This window comes from Manis pentadactyla, chromosome 11, assembly GCF_030020395.1.
Source record: "Manis pentadactyla isolate mManPen7 chromosome 11, mManPen7.hap1, whole genome shotgun sequence".
In the NCBI taxonomy this organism is placed as follows: Eukaryota; Metazoa; Chordata; class Mammalia; order Pholidota; family Manidae; genus Manis; species Manis pentadactyla.
In genome coordinates this window covers 100,170,995-100,191,666 of record NC_080029.1, presented here as the reverse complement: position 1 = coordinate 100,191,666, position 20,672 = coordinate 100,170,995, and the positions used below count along the sequence as shown (strand labels likewise).

The following is a 20,672-nucleotide window of genomic DNA, read 5'->3' as shown; positions in this document are numbered from 1 at the left end:
ACCTTAAATTAAACTTTTTCTTAACCTTTCAGGGTGTGCCTCTCTCTGAGTCTCAATGCCATTCTAATGCTGGGAAAGGGAATGGATGAGTGAACTGGGCATAACAGGAAAAGAATCAAATAGTCCCTACCAACAAGAGCCTGTCTGGTTGAGAAGTCAGAGTAACACATGAAAAGGCTTGCCAACAACCAGCCAGATGTGGATGCTGCTGGACTCAGAAGACCACAGTCAGGTTGCCTGTACTTTTCTCAACCATTCAGGGTGCCCCTCATTTCTTAGATGCCTGCAGTTTTTCTCTCTCTAAGTGCATAACTTTAAATAAAACTTATACTCTGCTTCACTACTGTGTCTCTGCCCTTCAATTCTTTGTTGCGATGGGGACAAGAACTGAGGAAAATATACAATGCCCCCTAATATCCTGACTGGGGTCCTCAGAGACCAGCTAAATCCTGCCCCCCAACTTTCCCAAAGACCTCTATCTCCACTGACTGTGGCCTCCTGAGTCCAGCAGCATCCACATGTGGCTGGTTGTTGGCAAGCCTTTTCATGTGTTACTCTGACTTCTCAACCAGACAGGCTCTTGTTGGTAGGGACTATTTGATTCTTTTCCTGTTATGCCCAGTTCACTCATCCATTCCCTTTCCCAGCATTAGAATGGCATTGAGCACAATATAGGTACTCAGTAAATACTTCCATTATTGATTACTCACTCAACTGGGAGAGGAATGTGCTCCTCAACTGACAATATTATTCCTTTCTGGCCAACAGTAACATTGCTTATGTGAACTGGACATCTAGTATGTGGTTACCTGTTTCTCTTTGTGCCTGCTTACTTAGGATGATTTTATTTTGTCAGACACTCCACTAATCCCTAGAATATAGTTGTTTGAAGTAGCTAAGGCTATCCTATTAGGATCTGTGGGTAAAACTGAAACATTTCCAAAACTTGCCTGGCCTTAGTGCATTGCCATATCAATAGGTGTTTCCAAAAGGTGGAAAGAAGTAGTCCATCTCCACATCAATAGGTAAGCACAAGGGGGAGTAAGGACATATATGGACCAGAGAGGTTGGGTGGGGTCCCTTCTTGCAACCGGGTTGTGAGAAACACAGCAGAGCAGAAGTGGATGACTGCTTGTAAGCAAGAAATGGTTTTCTCCCACTTTATTTCACCCTTCGGCTGATTTTGGTTTCCAAGGTATTTTGCCCTGGTTTGGGAAGGTGTATTTCCCCTGCCAGAGTTACACTTGGCAGTATCAGTAGGACTTCTGAACCTGAAATCTGTCTTCATGGGTGCAACCCTGAGGTGGGCTGTCCCTAGAGATGGTGGGGAGATACACAGAGCCACCCCTGTGGATGGCGAGGCCCCAGTGGCTTCAGTGGTGGAGGGTGCAGCTTCACCTAGGAGCCCCCATGTGGGGGGCTTCCAGCTGGGGAGCTCCTAGTGGGGAACTGGTCTAGGGTAAAGAACCTCCAGAAGTGGGGAAGGGTGGAGACACCAGGAACTGGAATTAGCCCTCTGTGAGATAGAAGACTGCTTAGAGGCCCTGAGTGGCTGTGTAGCAGCCAGGATTGTGGGATGTCTGTTTATCGAGATAGTGGAAAGGGTTATCAAGGAGAGAGACACACTTTGGTGTCGCCTGGAGGAGCTGGGTGATGACCTATGGGATGCCCTTAAGAAAGAGAGAGACAGTTATTGAGAAGACAGGTCAGGCTCCTGGAAGATACATTAGCAGTGAGGGAGGGGGCATCAGGAGAATCCACATTGCAAGAGGCCGTGGGGCAGGTGAAGTGAAGACTGGTACCTTCAGCCCTGGAGTTGGTAGAGGAGATGTCCAGAGAGGATGAGGGGGTGGGGCTGAGGGCTGATCTGTTGCTGAGGCCACCGCCTGAGGCACCAGACTCTCCCGTATTAAAGGCCTGCCGGATTGTAATTAAGAAAATAAAAACACAACAACCCTGAGCTCCTCAGTGGGAGGAGCTTCCCTCTCTCCAGGTTGTGAAGCACTCCATGCTCTGCTCCTATACCCAGGATGAGCTGGTGGACATGAGCGTCCAGTTTTGGCAGAAGCCATCAGGACCTCTGCCTACATGGCTTTTGCGTCTCTGGGATATGGAAGTGGAAAACATTGTTATGTTGGGTCCTGAAATGAGTAGAATGGCTTCCCTGATGACTTACCCTTCCCTCTGGTAGCAGTTACAAAGTGCCTGTCACACCCCAGGGAATCAGGAACTTCTGGATTGGCTGACAGCTGCCATCAGGGCAGTTTGGCCTAATCAGGGTGATTTACCATACTTACCCACTAGCTGGAAAATGTATGCAGAGCTCCAGCAGGTGTTATAGGAGCTGGGCATGAAAAATATCATCTATAATATGGACCTGTAGGGCCCTGATAAGGAGTCATTCATCACAGGAATGAGAAATCTGGTGCTCCACACAGCTCCCCCATCTCTCTTTGTGTCCATGGTGACTATTTTGCCCCCCATATAGGGCAATCCATAAATGAGGCTGCTCATACTTTAGCAGATCTGGGGAGGTTGAAACAGTAAGAGCATGGAAAGAAGTATGGGCTACAACTGAAAGGAGAGGTGCAAAGGTCTTGAGGTCTTGAGGACCCAGATGTGGGTTGATTTGATAAAGCCCGGGGTAGTAAAAGGAAAACTTGATGGGCAGCCTAACAATAGGATCTTGTTAGAACTATGGCACCAATTAAAGCCAGAGCAGCAGTTCCAGCTGCTGAGGTCCAGGACACGGAAGATGGAGGCAAAGCCCCATGTCTGGCCTGCGTCACTACAGGAATTCCTCAAGGATAGTACTCAGGCTCTGCCTGGGCCCTCACACCCAAAGGATGATTGGATGTTACAGTTTGACTGGGGGTGGGGTGATCAAGGTCCCCACCTTGGGGGACATGGTGGGGATGAGAGGCCACGTGGAGAATTAGATATTCATTGGTCCCTTGTGAATGGTCCTGGTGCTGGTGGACACAGGAGCTGAATGTTCTTTGATTTATGGCAACCTTGAGTGTTTTCCTGGGACCCCTGCTGTGATAGATGGCTATGGGGGTAAGGCAATTAGAGTGAAGAAAGCCCAAATCCCATTGGAGATGGGGCATTTACGCCCAAAGGAGTATACTGTGTACATTTCTACCAACCCTGAATATATTTTGGGGGTGGATATCCTGCAGGGCCTGTGATTACAGACTAGTGCAGGGGAGTGCCGACTGAGGGTACATGTGGTAAAGGCAGTTCTGAGGAGACATGCTCAGCACCAATCTGTAATTCTGTCCTTCCACAGCGATACCTCCACAGTCCCACCATTTATCATGGACTTGTAGCCCAGGACTTGGCCACATGGAAGAAACCGCAAATGGTGTGGCTGTATCACCACAATGATGATATCATGCTCACATCTGACTCTCTTGCAGATTTAGAAGGGGCAGTTCCTAGACTGCTGTAACATCTACAGGAGAAAGGATGGACTGTGAAGAGCACCAAGGTTCAGGGACCTGGTTTGTCTGTAAGGTTCTTGGGGGTTGTCTGGTCGGGTAAAACTAAAGTTATCCCAGAAGCAGTCATAGAGAAGGTCCAGGCTTTTCCTACCCCTGCTGGCCTTCCCACATGAAGGCAAACTATTCCTGCCTTTCCTGTACCATGTCAATAGAAAAGAAAGCATTAGCAAGGTCCATGACATAATGATATGTCCCTAGTTCATGACTGAGGGTGTCCATAAGGACTGCTATAGAGGGGACAGCAGCATGCAGAGGAGGTGTGATTTTATTCAATTCCTTGTAATCCACAGTCATATGGATTAGTCAATGCCTACAACTGTGGCACTGTTACAGGAGTTTTAGGGTCTTTCGGGCTACTGGAGAGTGTTTACCTGTACTTGGCACAAATTCTGAGGCCCATATACTGGTTGGCAGAAAAGAGCATAAAGTGGGACTGGTATGAAACATGTGCATCTGCCTTTACCACTGCTAAGCAAGCAGTCAAGGCTGTGCAGGCCTTGACTGTAAAGGACCCATCAAGGCCCTGTGAGCTAGATGTCCATGTAACTGAAGATGGTTATGGATGGGGTCTTTGGCCAAGGCTTGAATGGACACACCAACCTATTGGATTCTGGTCACAACAATGTAAAGGAGCAGAGGTCTGGTATACCTTGATAGAAAAGCAACTGGCTGCTGTGTACCATGCCTTGCTGGCTACAGAGCCCATCTCTGGAACAGCTCCAGCCAAGGTAATAACCACCTATCCCATCACAGGGTGGGTGCAAGACTGGCACAGATTCCTACACTGACCAAATGGTAGCATAGCGCCCTCTTTGTCCAGGAGATAAGAGCATCTTACAGAGAAATTTTGTTTTATCTTTATGGCCAGTGCATGTACCTCCCATGGCCCTATATATTGACCCATCTGTAACTCCCACAGGGAGGGAGGTGAAAGTCTGGTGTGCTAGACCAGGATGATACCGCATTCCTGCCACTCTCCTATCACAGGACTGCTCTCTTGCATCCTACTTGATGGACAAGATTTGCCTATGCTGGTGTCACTAAAACATGTATCTTATCGCTCTTAAGGCTATTTTCTTCTACAGTCTGTGAGGCCTTGACTGGCCCCCTGGCTGCAGCTGCCGTGTGATGATTGCTCTGAACTCCCTACCTGTTCACCTACTGACCACCTGTGGAATGGGCGAGCTATGGACTAAATCTGCATAGGACTTTGAACTTCGCTGAATCCTCTGTCTTGAGAATCATCATGATTTTATTGCTGTTGTTATTGTATGTTATTAGTCTGGTTACAGTGCTCCAGTTTCCTCACATGGGGGCCGTTGTGGAAGAGGGGGAGTGAGTCGATTGTGAGGTGAGATTTCTGGAGGGGTGGGTTGTAGGTAAAATTACAACATTTCCAGAATCTCTCACCTGGTCTTAGTGCATCTCCATATCAATCAGTGTTTCCAAGGGGTGGAGAGAAGTAGTCCATCTCCATATCAGTAAGTAATTACAAGGGGGAGGGAGGGCATATTTGGACTGGAGAGATTGGGTGGGGCTCCTTTTTGCAGCTGGGTCGCGAGAGACACGGGCAAGCAGAAGTGGATGACTGCTTGTAAGCAGTAAATGGGTTTTTCCCACTTTATTTCTCCCTTTGACTGATTTTGGTTTCAAAGGTATTTTGCCCCGGGCTGGGAAGATATAATCCCCCACAGAGTTACAGGGTCCCTGAAATATGGCTGTCCCCCTCCTGCCCACATCAACATCACAGCAATACCAGAAATAATTGATGTGCCCTAGTCTGTAGGGTATTAACACAAATCTTTCATGCTCTTGATAGGAGCACCTACATAAGCTCTGCACCCAGTTTGTTAGGGCTGGGTCAGCCAGGCAGATACTGGGATGCTGACATGTCAAGGAATCTCAAACATCAATAAAAATGCAAGGCCATGGAGCAAACATGATACTCATTAGCTCCTCTTGCTTTGCTAAGTGGTTTAGAGTTTGGGTGGAGGTCAGCCTGCCCTCCAGGGAACAAGGGTTGGAATACTTATCATAAGGCATTTCTTTTGCGTAGTAGGGACCTCAGGGCTGAACTGAATTGCTGGAGACAGTGCAGCCTCCCAAAGCCCTCCTTCTTGCCCCACCTCACTGTCCAGATTCTCTAATAAAATGCTGAACAAATAATTAGCACGTGTTGGCTTGGAGTCCACCTACAAACCTTGGCCAGACCTTCTGAATGGAAAGGCAGGGGAGTCACAGGGGTGAAGCAGCTTGGGCTGGGCTCAGGCCTCCTCAACAATCCCAGCTGGAAGGGGTGGTTCCAGCAAATGCCCTCGCCCAATGCCTTCTGCAAAATTACTTTCAGCTGGTATTAGGGCCTTGGGGGACAGCCCAGCGTCACATTTATCAACACTAGGGACATATGAAAATGCACAGTGGGAATCCCTGATGGAGCATTTCCTCCCCTAGGTGAGCACTGAGGTGTCTTCAGGCTCTGACCCCAGGTAAACAGTGGCAGTGGATGACTATTGTCTCCTCTTGACCACACAGGACCCTGCACAAGATCCCCAGCCCCTTGATAAAATAGGACTCATGACAGTACTTACCCCAGGGAGCAGCTATGAGGAGGAATGAGAGAATCATTCTGAGAACAACTGTATGTTCATACTGGTGTTATATGAAGATACTGTTTCAGGATTTGCCTGTAAGTCAGTTGACTCTCCTTTTGGAAAATCATCAATTCACACTATTTTAATAAAAGTATTTGAAGTCTAATTACTAGCTTCAAAATATAAATGGAGTAGGATTTACAGAAATAGCCAGCTACTACTCAGTAAGTGCCCTAATATAACTATATTCTATCCACTAACTATATGCTTCCATTGGTCATTATAATCCCATCCTAAACCTCTCCCTCTCTCACCAGGCGCCAAGCCCCCGGCTCTCAGCCTTGTCCTGTGGGCAGTTCTAGTGGCTGCCTCTCAGGAATGGCTGGTCCTTCAGCTTTTCCTCCTGTTGACTGGTCGGATGGGAGCTGCTGGCAGCAAGGATCATGCTCACACCAACAGGCTGACCAAGCTCCAGAACTACAAATGCTGGGCCCATCTGGGGCAGCTGAGAACACGCTCTCCCAGCATTTCCTGTGCTAATACCTTTCTTTCTTTCCAAGGTCAGAGATAGACACAAATACGGAGATAATGTGATTATCATGTCTACTTATACTGCATCTTGTCCTAAGACAGTTCTCACCCAGCCATAAAAAAAGAGAAAATAGTAACTAAAACTCAAGTTACTAATCTCAAATCCTTGCCCATACTTTAAGAAGTTGTGTTGTAGTGAATTGCCTATTTTCAAATCCAGTAAGGTTACAACTTATTCTGGCCAACTGTTTCTTAAAGAGGAAAGCCTTTTTTAAAAAAAAATCTCTGTATATTTTAAATATATGCAAATGTAATGGAATAGTTTTCAAATGAAATTACATGTAACTATGAAAAAACACAGATGGCTATTGGATCTTGAGATCTTGAGGTAAGGTAGAAAATTCTAAACATAAGAACAAAAGAAGAACCCATAAATGAGAGGCTTTATAGATCTGACTACATTAAAATGAAAAATTTTCAATGCCTCTTCCCCCAAAAAACCCTACAAACAAAATTAAAAGGCAGGTAACACCCAACACTGAAAGGTGCAGTGGTAAGAATGTTAGCTTTGATGTCAGACACAGTTCCATCTGATCTGAATTCCAATTCCTGTACTCACTGGGTCTGTGACCTCAGACAGAATGATTAACTTCTCTAAGCTCAGTGACCTGTTTGTAAAATGGGAATAACTGTAATGATGAAAATAGTGACTATCACACAGGGTTATTATCAGGATAAGGACCTCTTGACATACAAATCTAAAGCTCTCAGCATAGCACCTGACAAAATGTAAGTTCTCAATAAATGTTATAATCATTACTAAGGGAAAGTACTAGAACATGCATAATACACAAAAAGTTAATAACCTTCTTTTTAATAAGGGTATTTATAAATTAGTAAGAAAAATATTTTAAAACAATTAAAAAGTGAGCTAAAACATGATGGAAAAGTCTTGCACAATAAAAAATTTCAAATCACCAGTAAACTTATGAAGAACATGCACCCTCGCCATAACAAATACCTGCAACACTCTCCCTGGTGTTAGTCATCCAACCTGTCCTGGGGTCAGGCCCTCCTCTTTTAAACCTTAAACTACCACCAATGATTCTCCAATTTAGAATATATTAGAATCACCTAGAGGGCAATTTACATACAGATCCCCAGGCTCAATATCCATTGATTCTGACTCAGGAGATCCAGTCAGCACAGAGCCCAGACATCAGCATTTTAAACAGATGCTTCCAGGGCTTTCTGATGCAGATGGTCCCTGCACATACTTTGAGAAATTCTACTATGTACCATCAAAAACAAGGGTCTGTTACAATATCTTCCAGGTTCTGTAATTTCTTTTTCCCCTCTCCCGAAAACACCCTTTGAGTTTAGATCTTGCGAATAGAGCCCTGACTAAGAGGCGGGGCTATTTTTGTTCTACTTCTGATGACTCTTCAGTAGTTAAAAACACAACAAAACAAAAAGGACAGGGTAACTTTTCCATAGGCCACCATGCCACATTAACTTATTAACTTGCAAAATAATTTTAAAATTAGTCTTTACACCTTTCTTTATTTTTAGATTTACTACAATGGACACATTAATGATCATAAAACAGTTATTCAACCCCTAGTCATTCTCTCACATCATGTATCATCCTGGCTGTAGCATGGGTGGTACCCAAAGTCTGTCCTTCTGTCCCAGGTTGGAGATGTTCATATGTGGTCACACAGCATCCCACACTTTACCCATCAAGGCACTTATGTCATTGTGTGGTTACTTGTTTGTTCTCCATTACACATTTGAGGGCAGGGGAAGTATATATCTTGCTTATTTTTATAACCTTAATGCAAAGCCTACAGCCTTCCACATAGTAAGCTGTGAATGAGTAAATTCTTCATTCCTCAGCAGGAAAGAGAAATGGTCACTTTCCCTTCCTGAGCATCCTGTATTCAAACTGGATTATCTTCTGTTCTTTTTGTGTTTCCTCTGATTTATTATTTGAGTGCTAAAGAGATAGTAGGTTGGAATATGTTGCTTCTGGGATGATTAGACATGTGGAATTTACCCAAGGCTGTGTATTGCTTCTTCTTGGTAATTAAAGGGTGCCTAATTGAGCTATAGCACCCAAAAGAAGGTAAAAATCACAATGTTGGCATCCATTAGAAAATTACCAGGCCTGCAAAGAAACAGGGAAACATAACCCATAATGAGAAAAAAAAAATCAGTTGAAACCCACCCAGGAATGGCATAAATGAAGGGATTAGTAGACAAAAACAATAAAAATATTATTTTAACTGCATTCCAAGTACTCAAAGAGCTAGAGTAGAGATTGAAAATATTAAATAGAAATATAAAAAATATAAAAAACATTCAATTCATACTTCTTGAAATGAAAATTAGAACATCTGAGATGAAAAATACAGTGAATGGGACTAAGAGCAGATTAGACATTGCAGAGGAAAGATTAATGAACTTGAAGACACAGCAATAAAAACCAGTCAAAATGAAACACATGGAGAAAAACACTTACAAAGTGGACAGATCATCAGTGAGCTGTGGGGCAATTTCAAATAACCTAATGCATTGTAATTAGAGTACCTAGCTGGCAGGGAGGGCAGAAAAATATTTGAAGAAACAATGGCAGAAAACTTTCCAAAATTTAATGAAAACTATAAACCTGTATCTCCAACAAGCTCAATAAAATCCATGCATGAGAAACATGCATAAAATGATGCTAAGGCATATCATAATAAACTGCTTAAAACATTCAATAAAGGGAAAATCTTAGAGACTGCCATAGGAAAAAAAAGGCACAATCCATATAGAGGAACAAAGACAAGGATAATAGCAGGCTTCTGATTGGAAACAATGCAAGTGAGAAGATTCTAGACTTAAAATAATTTTCAGCAACGAAGGCAAAGACTTTTCAGACGTTTTTATGTCTACCTGTATCATGCTTGAGCTAAAATGAACCCCCTGGTGTTCGAGAGCCTTCTTTCCTCCTCTCAGTGCTTGCCTTCTGAAGTCCTGCCCACCCATCTCAGCTTGGCCCAAATGCCAACTCCCTCTTAAAGTCTTTCCTAATTGCCCACTGGATTTTATTCTTACTTCTGTTAGGATCCTACTCTCTTTGTGTCATAGTGTTTGAGACTTGTGTCTTCCCTCCCACTAGCCAATAAAGTCCTTAGGGGCTCCTTTCTTCTTCTTCCTCATCACCCACAGTGTGCACCCACACTTCCCAGAACAGGCACTTAGCATCTGGCATATTGACTTACATATTACTGGGTTGCTAAAAATTTCTTTTAAACTTTCCAAGATATTTCTAACTGATTTAAATGTATTTACTCATCAGCAAACACTTGATAAGGTTCTATGCTTATAAAGGTAAGAAAAAAATCTCTGTATACGAAAGTCTTGCAATACAGTTAATTGATTTAATTTGGTTGTTTATAAAAGAGCTAAAAAAGAATGTCTGGATTTAATAAGGAATGGATAGGCTCTTGGTTAGATCTTCCCTTTGTCCAAGTAATGAATATTCTCACGCTCGGCATCTCCACTGTTTCGGCTGTCACCTTCTCCGTGAGGCCTTCCCCACCCACATGACTCATAATGGCAGCGTCCTCTTCCCTTTCTCTAGTCCTCATGGCTGTTTCATTGTTCTCCATAGCAGCTATCAACTTCTAATGTGGTAGATAACTTGTTTATTTACTTTGTTTTTTGTCTGCCCCTTCCCCCAGAACATAAAGTCCAAGAGGATGAAGATTTGCATGTTTTGTTCATACTGTTTCTTGTGTACCCACAGTAGTGCCTGGGACATAGTAGGTGCTCAGTAACTACATGTTCAATGAATGAATGAATCACTAACAGGTAGTGTGGGTCTGCACATCAGTCTGACCAATACCTGACACCATCTTCTATTCATTGTGTAGCATGAATTCTGAGGAAGGACTTAAAAAAAACAAACTCCAGGACCCACCTTCAAAATGCTTAGCATGGCAAGAAACCAGATTCAGAAACTGGCATATAGCTTGGCTTAGATTTGCACTTGTTGAGTGTGGATAAACTCATCAGGGAAGAGGTGTTCATCAGATACCTCACCAGAGTCATAGCAAAGAACAGTGAAATGTATTTAAGAGACAAGGTGACTAAAGGTGACAAATTAGACCAAAACTGTACACAGACAAAGTTTCATTTATGCAATAGAGATAAATAAGTGCAAAGTGAGTTAGGGGAGGAAGAGATGAGTGTTTTGAAGTGAGCTGAGAATCACTTGTCTCCCTCAGGCCTCTAATGAAAAACTTCAGAGTTTTCTGAAGCTGGAGTGCTGCTGGAATAATCTTTCCCTGACTGTTAACTATAATATTTTGTGTTCACATTGTTCCCTTCAACAAGCATCTTCAGATAACCTCTGATTTTTATCTAAGCATTTTTATCCTCGCCTAGTAGTCAGAAAAGCGTACATAAACCATAGTTCAATAACTTGCCTGATGTTGGGGGAATGGACAAAGAATAAGCTATTATCCCAAAACACTGCCTGTGGCATTGTTGTACATAGCAAAAACATTTGTGAAGATATTTTTGTCAACCCACTGCCTGCTCAGCCCCTCCTCCCTCAGTGCAGGGAGCTGCTACCAGGGGTCACTCCAGGAAACATTTGGAGGCAGTCCTGAAGGGTGAGATGCTCATCCACAAAACAATGTGGCCGCTACTGGCATCGGAACACTGGCTGGATGGGACCATCGTTCTGATTTGGTCAATGAAAGAATCAATGCATGAGTTCATGTCGGACATGAGTAAGAATATTTGCAAGTTATGCTTAGTATATAATTAAGTTCCCTAAATCGACATTCAAAATACATTCTCTCCTTTTGGACCCACTAATCACTACCTGGGAAACAGCACTGACTTTAGAGATCTGTGTGTTTCCCAGGCATCCAAGAGTGCAAACTTCAGAGTCATCCTAGAATCTGCCCTTTTTCTAGCAAGTTCTGTTGATTGAACCTGGACAGTTTTTTGCAAGGCCTTAAAATTCGATGAAGCACAGAAAGGAAACATTTAAGAAATACTGAAGTATCAGTAATAACAAGCAAACACACACTGAGTTCTAGGCACCATGCTAAGAACTTCCCATGGATTATTGAACTGCATCCTTACGGTAACACCTGTGGTACATACTGCTATCATCGTCTTCTACAGATGAGGGAACTGAGGCGTGGAACAACAGAGAATGGGGAACCTGTCAGAGTTCACACAGCTACTAGGAGAGCCAGGAGTAATGCTGTTATGAGTCCAGGGCTCTTTATAAAGGTTTTGGGGTCTGCCTTTTACTTTTTAGGCTTGTAAAGACCTCTCTTATGCAGAAGACATTTCTTCTTAGAAGCAGGATATTCTCCGTTCCTTAAATACTCTTTCATTCCTCAGTTTTACTTCCCTCATTTATTCCTCTCTTTCCATCTCATGTTCAGTCTCAAGACAAATTCAGCATCCTCACTTCTGAACTAAGCCACTGCAGCGTTTCCAAATTCTGTCTATGAAGCCACCATCCTTAAGTGTGGGCCAGATGGCTTTTTCTTCCTTAGATCTGATTTGTTACCAAGTTTGATTCATTTTTCTCTCTTGATATTTCTAAGACACATATTTTCTTTCCATTTCTGATGCCACCGCCTTAGCCAGACATGAATCGTTTCTTGTGTGGATGAAAGCAATACTGTAACTTCCTAGCTTTCATGTGGTCTCCCCTCTATCTGGTCCTTCCTGCATTGCACCACCAGACCAGTCCTATAAAGCCACTTTCTTTGTGACTCCCTGCAGTACAGAACCTCTAATGCTCCCAATTGCCCATCAGATTCATTCTCAGCTTCTCAGAAGTAGAAATTCGAGGTTGTCTCTCATCTGGCCAACCTCAGATCCCTTCTTTGCAGCCCAAACTCCCCAGTGCGAGAAAGCTTCTCTTCCAGCTTTGTACCGTTTTCATTTCAGTCCCTAGACCTTGGCTCAAGTTATTATGTGCACTTGCCTCCCCAAATCTCAGCAACCCTAAGTTGCCCATTTCAAGTCCTGTCTCCTCCATGAAACCTTACTTCCTCTCTCTAGTGAGGACTGATCTTCTTTCTTGGCTGCACCGGTGCTTATCACACAGCTCCCTTTAAAGGTCTTTGTGTTCCCAGGGATTGATTCCAAGACCCTCAAGTGCTGCCTATGAGGGGACAGCATTTTCCATCTTTGAGGGAAAAGGATTCCAGACTCCAATACTCACCCACTAAATTGCTGAAAAACTAGGGAATTCTTTTACAGTTGCCAGCTCATCATTTTGGCTTGAGGACAGTTATCCATAATAAATTCCCAAGTACTTCCCAGTTTTTACATACAGTCCAGGCAGGGTATCCCAAATTCCCAGCACCTTGGTGAGTACAAGAAACCTATTTCTGAGTAGCAAGTGAAGGGGTTCCTCTATTACATTCAGAACAAACTTCACAAATTGCATTTTAAATGATCTTTTGTTAGCCTTGTTTTAACTCTACCTTTCAATAAAGAAAATTGTGTCTTGAGTTTTAAACTAGAAGAAAATTGTATATACTTAAAACATAGAGCTATTAAAACCCAAAGTGCTACATAAAAGCAACTGATGGGCTGAAAAATGCTCCCTTTGTAGCAGAATCACAGTCTAAAAGCTTCAGCTTGTTTCACACAACCTGACCTTTAGTCTGTAGATAAAATGCATGTAAATTAAGCTTGAATGTCAACTAGATTTGGGCAAGGATTTCTGTTTTGGGAGGGAGGGAGGGGAGTCTGAGGAATGTAGAGAAAAAAAGAGTATCTTTTTTTTTTTTCTCCCAGATAAGTGTTTTATCAGATCTAAAAACTGTCCTGATAGTTTCTACATAGCTAACCATATCCTGGAGAACACGAGACCCTAAGAAGTAAATTGTTCTCCTTTCTTAAAAGTTGTTTTTGCTTTACCTTCCACTCACATTTTGTCAATTTCTCAAATGAAAGCATCCACAACTTTTTTTCTGGATTGCCACCAACAGGAGTCAACAGAAGTTAACAATAGCGGAGCCAGTCAGGAAGGGGGTAAAGACGGCTCCCTCTTAGTGGGTGTCAGACCTTGTCGTCGGTGGCAGCACAGAAGGGGTGTGAACCCAGGATATCCTGAACTGTCAAAGAAGCCCAGTTGCCGTATCAAGACTAACTCTGTTTTGTTCTCAGTGACAAGGTGGATTAGGTCGGTGTGATGCCCATCTAGACTTCAAGAGGTCAGATTTTATCCTGAAGCAGCAGCCAGTAGAAGGACATTATCAACAGACCATCTGGCATTCTGAAGGACTTAGAGGTAAAGAGTAAACCTAGAAACAAGATGCTGAGAGCAAGGAGCAAAAGGACTAAAGATAAAGTCATGCTGGTTAGTCTTAATAAAAGCAACAATGAAAACACTTACTGGGAACCTGAGTATACCAGGCACTGCATTTCACCTCCATTATTTCCCTCCTAACAACCCTATGAGGTGCATACTGTTCTCTCCATCTTACCGGTGAGGAAACTGAGGCTTGGGGAAGTTAAAAGCCTTGTCCAAGGTCACTCGGCTACCAAGTTGTGGGTCCAGCACGTGAACCTGCCTGACTCCCAGGCCCGTACTGCTTACCAGCACAGCACACCTCAAGGAGGCAGCAGGGAGACAGAATTTGGCTGGGGATCTGTCAGTCAAGAAGGAATGCCAGGTTGTTCAAGTGAAGGGCAGGCACACGCTGGCTGAGGGAGGCAGCAGCCTCTTGTGGAGCCACAGGAGATGCTGAGAGAGAGGCGCTGGGCAGGATGAACAACAGCCCCTTGGCACTGGACCCATGGTCTGAGAAGTTGTTCTGGAATCACCCAGAAAGGGCCCTCTGCCTCAGGGTCTCAGCTGAGTGGCCTAGTGGGCGGTGCCCCTAAACGATGGGCTGGGCTGGTGGATTCTGCCAGCTCCCCAGAGCACGGTGGCACTTTTCTGGGGAGACACATGGCTTTGAATTCTAAATCCATTTCACCCCTGGCATAGTGGTGGTGAGGGCTGAAGGAAAGGCAGGGAACAGCAGATAAAGATGAGAGTGGACAATTTACCAGCCCTAGAAGGTCCATCCTGCTCAGGTTGTAAATACCAGCTAGCTTGCTCCTGTGGCCCTCCCCTCTACTGCCTTGGCCAGGAAGAGACTAGGGGCTGTTTAATAACTCCAGGATCTGGAAACAGATCCAAGTGGTTTACCTGTATAACAAGATAATGTATAAATTCATGTGGTCAACACAACTGTTCTCGTGGGTCCCGGTGCTCAGTCTTGACCCACCTGTTTCTTACATCTGTCCCTAGATAATCATGACAACTATATGTCCACACTGAATGTTTTGGGTGTGCTTTTTTGCATGTGTGCAAATATGTATTGATAAAGAAAGTGTCTAAAGGTTGTAGCTAAGGAGCCAGCTCTCTCCTGTCTTCCTTAATGTACCATCATGATGTGATACACAAATCAGGTTGATGGGTGTGTTGACAATACCAAGAGCAGACACAGTCTTGGCAGAGCTGTAGCTTCCTTCAAGTTCGCTCCTACCCTTAACTCCCACCTGGAGACGGCTTCTGACATGCAAACCAACCACAGTGTAAAGTGTGCCATTCCAGGTGCTCATGTGCACATGGTGTCATGAGGAAGGCACAGAAACCCACCTCTCAGGCTCTGCGTGTGGGCCAACACAGGGCTGCCCTTTTTTGTTCAGTTGTATCAGGCCTCTCATCTCTCATCATGGCCCACTCCAGGCTGCAGGACCTAGAGGGGTATCAGTCTCTCCCCTTCAGCTGAAGAGAACAGATGGGGTGTGAAACAAGGCATAGATATGGGGTTAATGACTGCTTAAAGCTGTCCTGACACTAACTACTCTTAACTTGGGAAGCTAGCCTAGAAGGAGCAAGGCTTGGTGGCTGACTCAGCCTGGCAGCCTTCCCTAGGGTAGAACCACACTTTCTGGTCAGCTCTGTCCTGGAGTCTGTCTCTTTGTGGGAGGTCTTAAAACCTAGGATTAACCCCACACTAAAACAACCCTGATTTAGTAGCTTGGGTTTTCCAAAGGAACAGCCCCTAGTGCCTCTCTGCTCCAGTAGAGCCTCAGTTTGAATGAAATGTTGATTTTGTAAAGAACAAGAAGAAAATGTTTTAGGCTTTGTGGGCCATATGGTCTGTGTTACAATTACTCAAATATGCTGCTGCCATGTGAAAATAGCCCCAGTCAATGTGTAAACAAGTGGGCATGGTTGTATTCCAACAAAACTTTATTTGTGGTTACTGAAATTTGAATTTCATATAATGTTCTTGTGTTATGAAATATTCTTCTTTTGATTTTTTTTCCCTAACCATTTACAAATGTAAAAATCATTCTTACTTCATGGGCTGTACAAAAAACAAAGAGTAAGCTTGATTTGGCCATTGGCTATAGTTCGTTGATCCCTGGTCTAAATCCTCAGCTTTTATACCGTCTGGAAGTGACCCAGTAAAAGGGTAGAAAAGAGAGGTAATCCCAGCACAGCCAGTTTAGTGCCTTCAAGGAAATACAGCATCCATGCAAACAGGATCTGCAACTACAGGTAATACAATTTTTCCTGTATAAACAAGATAATGTATAAATCCATATATATTGACCTCATAGCAGTCATCAGGAAAAGCTCTGTTACAATAATGCATTACTGCTTAACATAGCTGGAATCTCTTCCTTGAGAACTAATAACCTCAGAATTGGAGCACACACTTCTGAACAGCCACAGTGATGGGAGATCTCCATCTGCCAAAGGCGGAGTTGATGTTCAGAAACAGCCAAAGAAACAAAACATAATGAAACCCAACCCAAACCAAATGCAGAAAATCATCTCCACTCAACCAAAAATAACAATAACAATGGCACAGTTACTATTATCCTTTCAGAATCAGGCTGGGAAATAAGTGGGGAGGAGGGGCTGGGGGCGCCTACATAAAGCCATTTTTGTTCAAAGCCATTCATGATTCTAAGATGAGACTGCTGTAACCTAAGCTTGGAAGTCCTACCATGGCCTCTGACATGGGAGCATTGTTTGGCCAACACCCTGTCAGACAATTAAAAAAATTTTTTTTTAATTTTTGTCAATATTTAAAATCCAAGAGATATTATATAAAAGTTTTTATTTTTTTACTTCTCTTTGCAAAATCAAAGATCAGGCTCACTGGGCTCCTGCTCTTGTACAGCAGCAATTGGCAAGAGCCTCCCCTTTAGAAAGAGCACAAGAACCTCAGTCCCTACCATGCCCTATTGCCTTCCAGCTTGGTGCCAGCTGCCATGTAGCCTCGTGCTTATGGACTTTTCACTCACAATAAGAGTAATACAATTACATGGTTCGAAAGTCAAAATAATGTACAAAGCTATACAGTGAAAGACTCCACCCTACCTTATCCCCACCCTCCCTAAGTATTGTTAATTTCTTCACTTATTTTTCCCTTACACACAGTAATACAATATATATTTTTTTCTTGCTTTCTTCACTTAAAAGATATTAATTGATCCAATAGAAGTATACAGAGAATTTCCTCATTCTTGTTTCACAGCTGCCTAGTATCCCAGTGGGTGGATAGGTCAGTTTATTTAGTTCTGTATTGATGGACACAGGTTGTTAGTCTTCCACTTTTACAAACATTCTGGGTTGAACGATATACATATGTCATTTCATAGGTGATTAAGTCTGTTGTGCAGGATAAATTCCCACAACTGAAACTGCTGGGCCAGAGGATAAATATGCTCTTGACCTTTTTAGGTATTACCAAATTGCCTTCTCTAAGGTTGTACCATCTTGCGCTCCAAACAGCAGTTCAAGAGCATGTATTTCCCTTCAGCTTCCCCAACAGAATGTGTTATCAAATGTTTTACTTTTGTCATTCTGACAGGTAAAAATTCTGTTTCAAGGTGGCTGTGATTTGCAAGAGATCTTTCCCCACATGTTTGAGACATCTATGTTTCTTTTCTTGGTCTATTCCATTGTCCTACTGGATTCCTGTTTCTGTTGCTGATTTTCGTATTAAATTCTTGATTTTTTTTCCTGTCAGTTTCTAGGAATGCTATATATGTATATTCAGAAGATTAGCTGTGTATCTATGACCTGATACATAGCTGCAAATTCTTTTCCAGTCTGTCATTTTTCTTTTATCTTTGTTTATGGTACGTGCATGCGTGCATGTGTCCTGGTTGTTGTTTGTCACGCAGACATCTTTTTTGGTTTTGTTGTGTTTATGAAGTGTAGTTTTATTTATTTATTTATTCATTCATTCATTCATTCATTCATTCATTTATTTATTTGCTGTTTGCTTCTGGCTTTTGAGTTACAGTTTGAAAGAAAAGTCTCTCCCATTCTAAGATTAAAACTGATTTTACCCATATTGTCTCCTAGTAATTTTAGTGTCTTACATCACATTCTTAAAAAATGTAAATCTTTGATCCACTCAGAGCTCGTCAAGGCATACATTGTGTGAAGTACAAACTTTTTCCTGCTTGGGTGCTTGAACCCAGATTTTGGGCAGGATGATGAAGCTACCAGAACATCAATAAAGGTGAGACCTGAAGAATGGGATGGGAGAGCAGCTGATGAAGGAGAAGTGGGGCGGGGATGGCGGCGGAGACTAAAACAAAGCAGCATCTCCTATAGGAATTGCGGGCAGATGGGTTCCCGTTACTGGTCTAGCTCAGTAGTACCCAGGGCCCCTTTTATTACTTTTCTTTGAAGTACCCACTTTCATTTAAAGATTTAATGTGTTCAGCCAGTACCAAACCAAATGTGCTTCAGTAATAATTAGTTATGTTGCCCTTTTAACAAACTCATTTACAGCTGCCAATCAGTTTCTGGTCAGAATGTGCTAACCAGAATTACCATGCTGAGCTGGTGTACTCTGAGCCAAAAACACAGAACTCGGAAGGATCAGTTAGTTTGAGGGGGCTCATCTTGGATAAATGAGCCATTTTCGAAGGCTTTCTGAAATGCTGACATTGGTTTGAATACAGCCTATTTCTTTGTTCCTAGATGTCTAAGGAAGTGGGACCTCAGTGGGGGGCCCCTGATCTCACCCTCATTCAAGACCTATTAGTGCTCTATGAAAGGGCATGGGAAAGTGCAGACCTCCCCCGCAGAAGCGTGCACAGCAACCTCCATGATGTCTACTTCATAGTTCTCTTACTAATTTTTCTCCTAGAGATGCCTTGTGACAGTTCCTTTAAAAAATTGTTCCCTCAGGTAAATAATGCTCTGAGAAAAACATAGTAAAGATGAGAAAAGCTTGCAAAGGTGAATGGTAAGAATATTTCTACAATAAAGTAAAAGAGCTTTTCAGTAGTAAGATTGGTTTGTCTGCCTGGAGCGGAGGCCTCATGAGGAAGCAGTAAGAGTGAGATGCTTAACGCAGCTCCCCATCATCAGGAAGCCATGCCAAGATCCTTTCTGTGAGTAAGTGGGCACCCACCCCCAGGCTGCACCCCAATAATTAATTCAGAACCTCTGGGGATGAGACCTAGGTATCAGTCATGCATAAAACTCCTCATATGGTTTCAAGATGCAGTCACTGCTCTAGAACTACTCCAAGTGTGGTCCTCAGACCAGCAGCTTTGGTATCAGTGGGCGCTTCTTAGAAATGCAGAATCTCAGGCCCCACCTTAGACTTTCTGAATCAGAATCTGCATTTTAACAAGATCCCCAAGATATTCATCTACACATGAAAGTTAGAGAAGCAGTGGTTGAGAGAAGCATTTCTCAAAGTGGAGGACCATCTGCATCAAACTCACCAAGGGGATGGAAGGGTTGGGGGATGCGGCTGTGGGGAAAATGGACGTTCCTACAGCCAGGATCCTCACCTGACCCTAAACTACTTGATGATACAATTGGCCTACTGCTAGGCTACTGCTTCCACACCCATAGGCAAGAAGCTATTATTGACTGTATTGCAGAGGCAGAGACAGAGGATTACGGACCTGCAGACTGCTGGATGTAGACATGATTCTAGTGCTTGACCTACCACCAGGAGAATAAAGCTGGGTATAAACCCTTTTATCCCAGGAATGTTCATTCCATTGTCATTTTTTGGTCTCACTGAATTCATAGTGAATTTACCCAGGGCTGAAACCCTCAGACAAGACAGGGGGTCAGGGGACTTCTTAAGAAAACAAATTCTGGAGATTATAAATCTGAGTGTAGGGCCCTGGAATCTGCATTTTTAGGGTGTTCCCAGGTGATCCCTAAGCTTACTGTTTGAGAACTACTCCCAAGAGGAAAGCCAGAATCTGGCAGTTGCTTTCTTCCAGCCTGTAAGGAAATTCCTTCAGTTACTCTAAAAGGTCAAAGCACACCCACTGCAAATTGGGGATGAGTTGGTGATAATCTGCAAATGCCTCTCAACCCTAACAAATGTGGTGTTCCTGGTCTTTGAACTGTAACAGAGTGGGTGGTGATAGTTAAACCTAGCTTTTAGATTGACACAGTAATGGGTCTCTTCCCTCTCTTGTGTTAGTGACTGAACAGGCTGCAGTTTGGATACATAAGCTTCTACCTTAAAAGCAGGATTAAAAATATAAAATGTTGATGCTCAAATGTACCCTTCTTGGAGGGTTTCAAAAAAGCCTCAAAATGCAGAGTAGAGAGCCCAGTGAGAGAGCTAATTTCCCTCAGGAAATTTCTTCATTTCACAGAGCTCTTTTTTGAAATTTTTGCTTGGGCCCAGATTTTTAAATGATAACATGGGTAAAAAATGAAGCCAGGTGTAGAAAAACTGATCTCTCTTAAAAGATGTGTTTGCAGTGTGAAGTACTTCCACATAGTTTAAAAAAGCATTTCAGCTCATGAAAGATATTTTAAAAGCTTCTATAAGAGAAGCTTTAAGTGGATTTATCTTCAAAACACCGAGGATTCTGAAGTATGGCTCACACTTGACTTGAAGCGACAGAACTGAAATCTTTGTAATTATAAAGTGCAATAAGATCGTTGTGGTTGTAATAGATAATGGAATGGGGAACTGCAATGTGATCTAAA

At 43.1% G+C, this 20,672-nt stretch overlaps 1 protein-coding gene across 2 annotated transcripts in view; it reads right to left on the bottom strand.

Annotated features, from left to right (window-relative positions):
- GLDN (gliomedin) overlaps nucleotides 1–20,672 on the bottom strand; it is an 81,702-nt gene that overhangs the window by 59,485 nt on the left and 1,545 nt on the right. The gene's annotated exons all lie outside the window — the stretch shown is intronic.